The sequence below is a fragment of the Pinus tabuliformis genome, chromosome 6 (genome assembly GCF_031772625.1).
Source record: "Pinus tabuliformis cultivar Carrire ecotype Pingquan chromosome 6, CPIR1, whole genome shotgun sequence".
Classification (NCBI taxonomy): domain Eukaryota; kingdom Viridiplantae; phylum Streptophyta; class Pinopsida; order Pinales; family Pinaceae; genus Pinus; species Pinus tabuliformis.
In genome coordinates, this window is record NC_142292.1 from 575151738 (window position 1) to 575162277 (window position 10540).

Here is a 10540-nt window from a genome sequence, read left to right on the forward strand (position 1 = left end):
CCATGGATATTCTGATATTGTCTCAGTTAGCAGAGTGATGAGTAAAAGGAATACATCTAGTGCTATATTTATTGATTTTGTTGCTTTGAGAGCACTATTGAAGTTGTATGCATGGCTTATTATGAATCCAATTGGTTTTTGAATCTCTTCAGTGACTTATTTCAGCATGTGTTGGAAATCATTGTTGTATATTGCAGAGTGGGATTCACTTTTCGAATACTCGTATTCCAAGACCGCTTCAATCATATTGGCACTCGGTATCTCTTTATTTGGGATATGTTACAACAAGGAACAATCGAGCTCCAGCATTGCAGGATAGATGTACAGGTTACCTACATCCTCTCAAAGCCTCTTAATAAGGTCAAATTTATCTTTCCTCAGAAAAAAAAGGTTGACGTCACGAACATTTCCCTATTATAAGGATCTCGGTTGAACATTGAAGCACTGGGAGATCCTAGGGGCCTAGGGTACTTCTTGGAGCTATGTATGACTTTAGGGTGAGTGGTCACCTTCCCCTGTAGGTATGAGTGTACAGGGGTAGTGGTTCACCTTCCCATGTGATGCTCCGTGATGATATATGCATAGGATGAGTGGTTCACATTCTCCTGCGGATACCCCTATGAGAGATGCATGTAGGCATCTGTTGATTATCACATGTGGACATGTCAGTGCGACGTGGTTCATCCTTTCCCCACATGAGGGATGCTCATTCCCTACGATTCATGGTTGATACGTCGGTAGGATGTGGTTCATCCTTTCCCCATTTGTAGGATCCTTCCAGCAATTGATGGTTAGCATGCATGTAGGATGTGGTTCATCCTTTCCCTACTCTTGGTGGTTTGCATGCGCATAAGATGTGGTTTATCCTTTCCCTACGTATATTTGTGACATGTGTTTGTAGGATGTGGTTTCTCCTTTCCTATGTATGGTTGTGAGCAAGACATGATATACTCTTTCCCTACTGGTGTTTTTGCATCATCCTACCCATGTAGTCTGGGACACATGGGAAGTACCTCTCATCTGGCCAATGACTTGGGAAAAGTGGATATGGACCATAACACTACTAATGGACGCATTGTGTACTATTGTAGTCCCTATGTCTAGGATGCATGATGTTCAACAACTTGATCTGGGATCAAGTTTGATTGAGGTTCTACCTTTGGGCTGACTTTTGTCAGTGGAGAGTGGTAATGTCTTATGACTCACTATTGATCGATTCTTCTTCATTATTCTTATCAGTGTTCAAAAAAGAAGAAAATAGATGAGATTCAGAGATGACACGTGACGACATGATAGTTCATGATGACCAGATGACATGATAGATTGCCAGGTGGAATTATCCCTAATTGAAAGGGAGTGTTAAATTTGGCAACTAGGGCCAAATTTCACCATTAGACAACTCTTATGTTGGAGATGATTATTGCATTAAATCCCTCTTTTCGAGAGGACCAAAATCGACCTAAAGATCATCAAAATTGGACAAGGAAAAATATGTTTTTGAATTTAATCCCACATGTGAAAATTGTCATGGTCGGCTTGGGGTATATTATTCAAGAGGAAACCCTCTCCAAATCATATAAATATAAGTGTCCTCCAACCATATTTGCATCATCATATAAATCTTATTACCTCTAAAATAGTCGTAGAAGAAGGAGGTCTCCAGCGAAGGTGGTAAGGGCAAGGTTGGCATCATCTTAGACTCCTTAATGGGCTGAATTCCACAGGCACGAGGCCAAGGTTGTCTGGAGAGAGTCTGGGCTTATTTGTGAATTGATCTGGGGCTTATTTATCCTCCATTACAGATCTGAACTTGGAGCAGAGGCTTTCAGTTTGTATGAAGGTTGATCCATAATGTTTTGGGCATGATCCTCGTGGAAAATATATCCTAGAAGTAGGCCACACTTGATTGGGCCACCTACATCCATGCTGCAAGCCTTAATCCCCAGTTCAGGAGACCGAGAAGTTGCAAAAGGGAGATCATTGTCTGTCATACTTGAACAGTGGGTTGTATGGTTAATTTTTTAGGCCTAGAAGAAGATTAAAGGTTAGTGTGTTGATGAAGGGATCATATGAAGGGAGGTCGCAGTCAAATCAAAGGTTTGTTGGGTGTGAATAAGGTGTTGTAAGTAGACAGTGTTTTTCCCTAACCATTATTAATAACTACAGAGAAGAAGTCACCAGCCTTTGGAGCATGATAAGAATGCCAAAATTACAGATTAACTGGACCATCTTATTATCTAAGGGAAATGTTGTTATACCTTCAATTAGCAAGTCAATTTTATTGTACTCTCTCTCTCACTATTGAACATTTGATATCTATAATAAGAAGAATTGATAAAGGGTTTTGCCCATCTTGGGGTTTTTCCCTAGCTTGAGCCATATACTTGTGTTCTCTTGCCTTAGCTTGTCTTCTGCTTCTATCGTTTATGTTCTTTCTTTAGTTACAGTTATGTGATAATGAGTTTTGTGATTATTAATGGAAATAGAATGGAAATTTAAATGGGCTAATATAGATATTTGTGTAACTATCTTAATCAAAGAACATGTTAAAATTTAACACTCAACAACTTCAATAATCTGCTAGTATACTCCTCATTGGTCATAGATCCCATCTTCAACTCATAGAATTCCTTTGCCATGTCATCATAGTACCTTTCAAATAGATACTTCTTCCTAAAAATTATCTCGAACTCACTCCAAGTCAACTCCTCTTCTTGAATGCCTCTGACATTCTTCACATATTCCCACCAAATGTATGCTTTACCTTTAAGACTGAAGGTAGCTATCTTGGCTTTTCATATTTCTTGAATAGTCATACAATTTGAAAAATTTATTCATCCCAAGCAACCAAGCTTCTACATCTTGTGACTTCTTCATTTCTCTGTCAAATGTATGTGGCTTTTCTTTCGTGAAATATTCTGGAAAATATCGCTTCTCACTCCTCCTATATGGATGGTGACGGTGATGACGATGTTGTCTGTCTGAACTAGAACTAGCGTAAAACCCATGATCACTACCCCTCTGATCAGGTGTATCTAGAAATCTTCCATCTATGACTGTATCCTCTCTATCCAACCTGTGTCCTGAGCAAGGTCTGTTTCCATATGCGGCATTTGTCATTTCCTCCTATCCATGACAGATCCTAAGTGGTCAATATATCTGTAAATTTGATAAACTCTGAGGAATCACTGCATTGACCTTTGCTTCCTTCTCTTGTGCCCTATAAAGTATTTCATGTGACTAAATGATCCTATCATTATCTACTTTACAACTCCTGATCTTTGCTTTCAAACTTCTCAGTGTATTTGCTATGTGAGGGGAGTACTCATCACCATTCAACTCTTCTGATATGCAGGGAGAATCACGTGAACTGTAGTCCACCATTTTGCTTATCCTCTTTGATCTTCTTCCTGCAAACATACTATGTCAGATAAACCAAATATAACCACAATAAAACGTACCTTAGTGAAACTTAGGGGAGGCTATCTCGTCCATAAGATCAATCTAGATTAGCATAACATAGGATATACATAATGAAAATTCATATCAATCATCTCAACATCAACATCATCAACTTATACATGACGACACAACTGCAACAATGACCATCACCATGCATACATAATAAGCACATATATGACTTGCATGCATGACAAACACATTTCACCCATCCAGTCCAAATGTTAAACTTGGGAGCTATGATACCATTCTATAACCACCCCTCCCACATTTACCTAGTTTCACTAGCCTATCGGGGTAAACATGAGAGGAGATACTAAGACATGACTCGACCTCTTAGATCACATTAAGGAAATGGAGTTGACAAGATGAACCTTAATGCCCTTCCTCATGAGGTACAAGACCCACAAGAGCTAAACAACGACTCTAGGTGCCCAAGCCATGAGCTAACTTGCCTTTTTAGTGATCTGGACTCCTAATCGCTTGCACAACAAGGCAAGCCAGCGGTTGTCACCCTCCAGTCGGATGGATAACTCTGCTTCCCAGCGACTGTAGTCTAGATTTCCTAGTTTTGAGCATGCAACCTTGGAATTTGAGCAACTTTTTCAAGGCTAGTATCCAAACATCTGCCTAGAACTTGATAGAACTTTCCAGAATGATGAATGACACAAGGAAAAATCCATTAATGAAAAACATAGTCAAGAACTTGACCCAACTATGACTAACCATGACAGAAATTTCGTCAAACACATTGTGAACATGCAATCTATAAGTCATAAATGCATATCTGAACATAGGGGTCTCATACTTATCTGAAAATCATCAAGAAGGTAGATGACCCCTCACAATAGCTGCAATAACATCTATTACGTCATGCATTCAATAACCATTCATTTACAAATCAAAACACATCAAGATCCATAGCCCATATACATATCATAATCAACATATAACCAGCAAATGAACAACATATGATAGAACAACCATCAAAACCACATAATGACAAGTACAAATACTCATGAAATAGAAGAAGAAAAGAGCTCTTATTAACGTACCACCTAACCATTGATTTTGTTTAACCAAATATCTCTTTCAACCAATCACCCCCATGCCATATTCCAAGCATGAATGTGGATCTCATGGAATAAACCAACCAAAACCAAACCAAGGCTTCCAGAGGCCAAACCACCTCAACCCTCAACCGATGACTCCACCTCACGATCAGATATCACTTACACCAACTAGATTGGTCTTTACCCAAGTTGTCCAGGGCTCCAGGAACTAATGATTCAACCCACAACCTTCCAAGGCTCTAGAGCATTTGTCCAACCAAGGCTTCAGGACTAGTAACTCAACCAACCAAGGGCTCCAAAGTGTTTGTCCAACCAAGGCTCCAGGACTAATAACTCAACCCAAGCTATTCCAGGGCTCCAAAGTGTTTATTCCAACCCAAAGTCATAAGGAATTACAAGCACCAATCAGAAAAATAAATCAATGGAAAAGAATCCCACAACACCATCGTTATCTAGGAAATGGCAAGGCTAGACAAAACCACTATCAATCCAGGAAATTCTCTATGCCAATGACAAATCATATCCAAATAACCACATGCATATACCATGCATGCCAAATCTAGAAAAGAAATCATACATGCAAATCGATACCTACAAAGCAATCCAATTGTAGTCGCTAATCTCATTGTCCCCCTATGCTTTCCTGATTTTCCTTTGTCTTCTTTCTCCAAATCCAAAGAACGCCACAATGCTCCAAGAAACTCTTAGTGTGCAAGAGTATGAGAGAGAGAGAATGGAAAGAGATTTCCAAGCTAAAATTAACAAAAAGTTGTGAACTAATCCTTAGAAGCCTTTTTTATCATTGAGGCCTCTATTTTCTTCATTTTCCTCTATTTTTCCTCCAACTTTCCTCGCATGCAATTTTGTAACCTTCCACCTTCCTTTTCTCCTATTTTCTTCTATTTCATAAATAAAATGTTAATTAATGCCTCTTTTCCTTTGCCGATTTCCATAGCCATTTATTAATCACAAGTGATCCCCATCGCTATGTTTTTGCCCAAAATTTAGCTTGGAATATGTGTCCCATGACCTTGGTCTTATTTTGCATTTATTAACTTTATTACATGGATTTTTAACCAGGGCTATTACACAAGGTATACTCCAAAAATATCTTTAAGAATAAATCATAACCATAGAAATTATAACCCAAAAATCCTTCTTCACTTTGCGATAAGGTTCATGAGATATGAACCTTTTTTCTTCCTCAAACCTCAGCTCCTCTACTTTTTTCTTTCTTAGGCGAATTGAAGGTCGAATGGAGGAGAGTAGTTGTTAATTTATAGTTGTTCAACCACATTGAACTATCACGTCTGTTGGGGAGGGCCGACATGTTTTCATTATTGGAACCTATTGTGCATAAGTTGATCTAAGTGGCTTTGGAGAAGCTCAAAAATCGAAGTCTACATATCTCATCAAAACCAGGACCAGATCGAAGAGCTTATCGTACTGATTCCAACGGCATGGAAGACACCTCAACCTAACTTTGTATGCACAAGTTATGGTCAATCGAAGTTTTGGTCAAACTTGGCCCACTGGCTGAATTAAGTAGAGAGCCAACTAAATTTGGAGCATAGCTAACTTTGGTAGTCCTCCTAAATTCAACTGTGGTAGGAAAAATCTCGTGGACCTCAACTAAATTTCGCGAAGCGGTTTAGTTGTAGTTAATTTTGGTAACACTGCCAAAATTGGCAGAGTTCCACTAAATTTGGCAGCAACAAGCCACACGACATATTAGGCTTTAAAGACAAACATAAATAGCCAAATTGTCGCATGGTTAATTCTGGTGGTGACCCCTAATGGAATCTAGTGGATGATTTTTTTTTATTGTGTGTGTGTGTGTATATATATATATATATATATATATATATATATATATACCCCCGCCAACCCCGCGATTGACTCACGATGGACACCAAAAAGGGGAGTGGTGAGTCTCGAACCCTGATTGCCCCAAAAACAATTTCTATGTTTAAATCCAATTGCCAAACTACCAAATGAATCACATTGTTAATTTCGTCGATGGGTTTATAAAAACCCATTTTCTTATTACGTTGGAATAGAGAGGCAACCGCGAGAGGAACCATGCCGAATCATAACGTAGCAAAACCATGACGAGTCAGGCAGAACTCTGATGCGCCTAGTTCCAGGGTAGAACCCTGATGTAGAGAATATTCTTTGATGCTGCGAGGAATATAAAAGATTCCCTAAGGGCTTAGATTTGTAGGTGTTGAAATGGGGTCAACTTTATACTAAGATTGCTCAAAATTTCGAAAGGATCATGATGGTGCAGTATGATTTTGCATTTGAGCAGTCCATTTTTAGGTCATCTTCAGAAGAGGAGGTATAATGATGCATTTTGGCCATGTACTTGTTTTTCTTTTGGCGAAAAGGATGCATGTATGTCGCAAATTCTAGTGATCTTTGCATGTTGTAGCAGGGTAACAAGACCTAATTTTTTTCAGGGAATTCATCATTTGAACCTTTGCATGAAAACTGAGATGGTGTAGCGTTTGGAAAGGGGAATGTTGACACGTCATCATAAAGTAGTCATGTTTACATCGATTAGTCTTATAAGTATGACATGATTATGATGATGATGAGTATGATTAAAATATGACCAGCAGATTCAATATGACTCGTTGCCACTTATGTGGGAGTGTCCATTTTATGCCACTTTTGTGAGAAGTCGTTTCTTTGTCTTATCAAAGGAGAACATCCTTGTGAGTGAGAGTTCTTTGTAGGAAAACATCTCTTTGTAGGAGAGACATTGTCACTCGAGATGAGATTTCCATCCTTGTGTTGAAATAGATTTTGCCATGTACTCATATTATTTTTTTGAGACTAATGGATCAGCCTCCTCACTATTGACCTAGGGCCCAGAGACATAGTCCAGACTAGATGAACTCCATTATAAAATTTTGTGAACATTGTCTTATGATCTCCTTTATGTTGCCTCCTTTTTTTATGTGTTTTCATACATGGTTTTTACATGCTCTTTCATGCAATTCTTAATACATCATAGAAGAAAATATCTTGGTTAATGCTAGTAACTCAGAGATTCTGGATCATAATCCAATTTTCGAGAGTTTAATTACATATTTAATAGGTTAAATTTTGTGGATGTAACTCACAGGTTGTGTAGGTGATTAGCATATTCAAGCTCCAACATTAACCGTTATTGCATTGCTTTCTTTGTTCATATGCATGTAGACACTATATTTGAAATGGAAAAAGTATTCAAAATATGGAAGCTTCATGTCTAATTGAATTCACAACATCATGACTTGACTAGGTGTTATCTCCAATTTCAGCAATATTATAATTTTTGTTTCTCAAAACTCAACCCTTTTCCTCTCTCTATATCACAATGTCATCATAGGGTTTCTTCATTCCCAAACAGGTCGATTTGATTCTTCTTTTTTCCACCTACTTGCACATTTCGACATTACCAACAGAGGATTTGATCTATTTAATGATCCATTTCCACTCTTTTTTGATGTGTTAATCTATAACAACAAATTTTCATGACGGGGGATCATCTATCCATGGTCATTTTTCTGAATAGAGTTTTTGTCATATATTCAGGGATGAGATGAGAGGAAATAAAATCTAGAACATGGCCAAGACTGACAGTTACAACCTATACCCTACACCAAATTATGTCTTGTATTGTGCACTACCACATTCTTACTTACCAAAGAACCAATCCTAATGTGTTGATCTCTCTCTTTGCAAGGATTTGGCCATGGTTGGTCATTGCTTTAACATCAGTGGAAACATCTCAAAAATATATCCCTTTGTCATTGATGGAAATACACCCGCCATTTCTCCCCCTTTTGATATTCTCTCCCCCTTTGACATCAATGGCAAATGAGGTGCTCCCTCTTATATTGTACACTAACGCATTCTTTCCTAACAAAGAACCAATCCTAATGTGTTAATACTTCTCTTTGCAAGGCTTTGATCAAACCAATCTTAATGTGTTGATATCTCTCTTTGAAAGACTTCGACCATGGTTGGCCCTTTCTTTGACATCAATAAAAACATCTCAACAATCTCCTCCTTTATCATTGATGATAATACTCTTGCCATTTCTCCCATTTTTGGTATTCTTTCCCCCTTTGACATCAATGGAAAATGAGGTGCTCCTCCTATCTATGTCTTCTTCATATGGCCTCTTAGCTCCTCCCCCTATTTTTCCACTGAGAATTGACCCCCCTGATGGATGTATTTACAAGCATTTGTCAAGGAAGATCTTCCATCTCTGAATTCCAAATTATAAATTTCCTAATCCATAATTATTTTGTTCCTAGTTAGAGATCCTTGATCTAGAGAACTCATGAAGGCCTCATGAAGGCCTGGCTTATTATTTCTACTGGAATTATTTCTTATAATTAACCTTAACAAGTCCCTTTCCTTGATGCTAGCTTTGTCACAATCATTTCCCATCAAATTTCCTTCATGACACATCCGGGCAGGAATAGTACCCCTTGGAACAAAGGACTATGGAAGGCATTTAATGGTATGCTTACTCAATAAGACTCTTGAGTAGAATAACAAAGTCAACTTGGAAACCTGCCATTCATCCAACTCATCCTTTATGTACACATCTAGAGGTAATTGTTGTGCTGAGGTTTGGAACCTCTGTGTGCACATAAGGTTATACATTGTTGTACTATGCCTCTTTCATTGTTGTGCTCTCTACCCACAATCATTGATGTTTCAAAAAATGCACCTTCCTTCGACCTTCACAAGGTCAATGGCATACTAGATCTGTTGTATCAATCTTCCATTGTTGTTGCAACATCTTGGACAACTTATCCTCGTCCTTAACATAAGGCTCAACAAACCCTATAATGTCTTAGGATCTACATCATAACGCGGGTATATGAAACCAATACATCTTAGGTATGGAGAATCCTCGTATTGTGAGAAGCCCGTGCATTTGCTTCGTTGTCAATTTCATGGTAAAAAAAACTTGTAGAGAAGACAAATTGTTGTAGAAGGACCCCTACAATTCCTTCTCATCCACGGTTATACATGATAAAATTGATTATAGATCTCATCAATAACTTCATGGTAGTTCTTTAGTCTGTATAGTTCCTTGAAGTAATCGAATATTTATGCAGAGAACCTTTTAAAGCAAAGAATCAATAGGCTTCCCACATGTTTGTACTTCCATATTATCCCCTAATAAACTCCCTTGAACACAAAGTTTGATATCCTTATTTATGCAGCACAAGTTCTCAAAGACAAATCAAAAGCAGCGGGGACTCTTTGAATTGGAAAGGTAGAATTTAAAGAAAATTGAACCTCTCTCCCCCTTTGCCCTTTTAAATGATCTTTATTATGCTTTTAGCATGCCCATAAAATTTCTCTGCTCACATGCTCTAAAATTTTCAATAAAACTGAGTACTTTAAGATGCATGTACATTGCATTGATATCAAGACCTATTTTGAGTAATATATTCTAAACAGATGCTTAGCTAAAACAATATTCACCAATGTTTATATCTATGCAGTGATCAAGACCAAACACAAAACCCGATTCACATAAAATTGAGATCAAGATAACCCATGTGATTCCACTAGAGTTACAAAAGGTTGTAGTACATAGTTTCAATATAGCTTCTAGCTTTTAGCAAGTAGATGTTCCTTTGATATGCATATGTACTATCCGATCACAAAACCTGAAAGCAATAGAATTTGGAGACCCATAACTTTGGCAATAGCAATAGAATTATCAAAAGAATGATGTGCTGCAAAAGGTTTAGAAACCAAGGGTTCACCAAACAAACCTTGTTCAACAAATGCATCTATTTAGAATTGTACATGCTTCCACAGTTACATCAATTTAATTGTCTAACATCTCATTGAAGTGATTGCGTGCTTCAACATGTCTTCTCATCTTCACTTTTTGTTTTTAGCATATTTTTCTTTCAAACTTAGGCATAATCTCAATTTATAAAGATCAAGAAACCTTAGATTTTTCCTTAGGTACATAACAA

At 37.8% G+C, this 10540-nt stretch overlaps 1 pseudogene; it reads right to left on the bottom strand.

The window, feature by feature from the left end:
- Window positions 1-9383: 9383 nt before the first annotated feature.
- LOC149259819 (pre-mRNA splicing factor SR-like 1 pseudogene) lies at window positions 9384-9714 on the bottom strand (annotated as a pseudogene).
- Window positions 9715-10540: the final 826 nt, after the last annotated feature.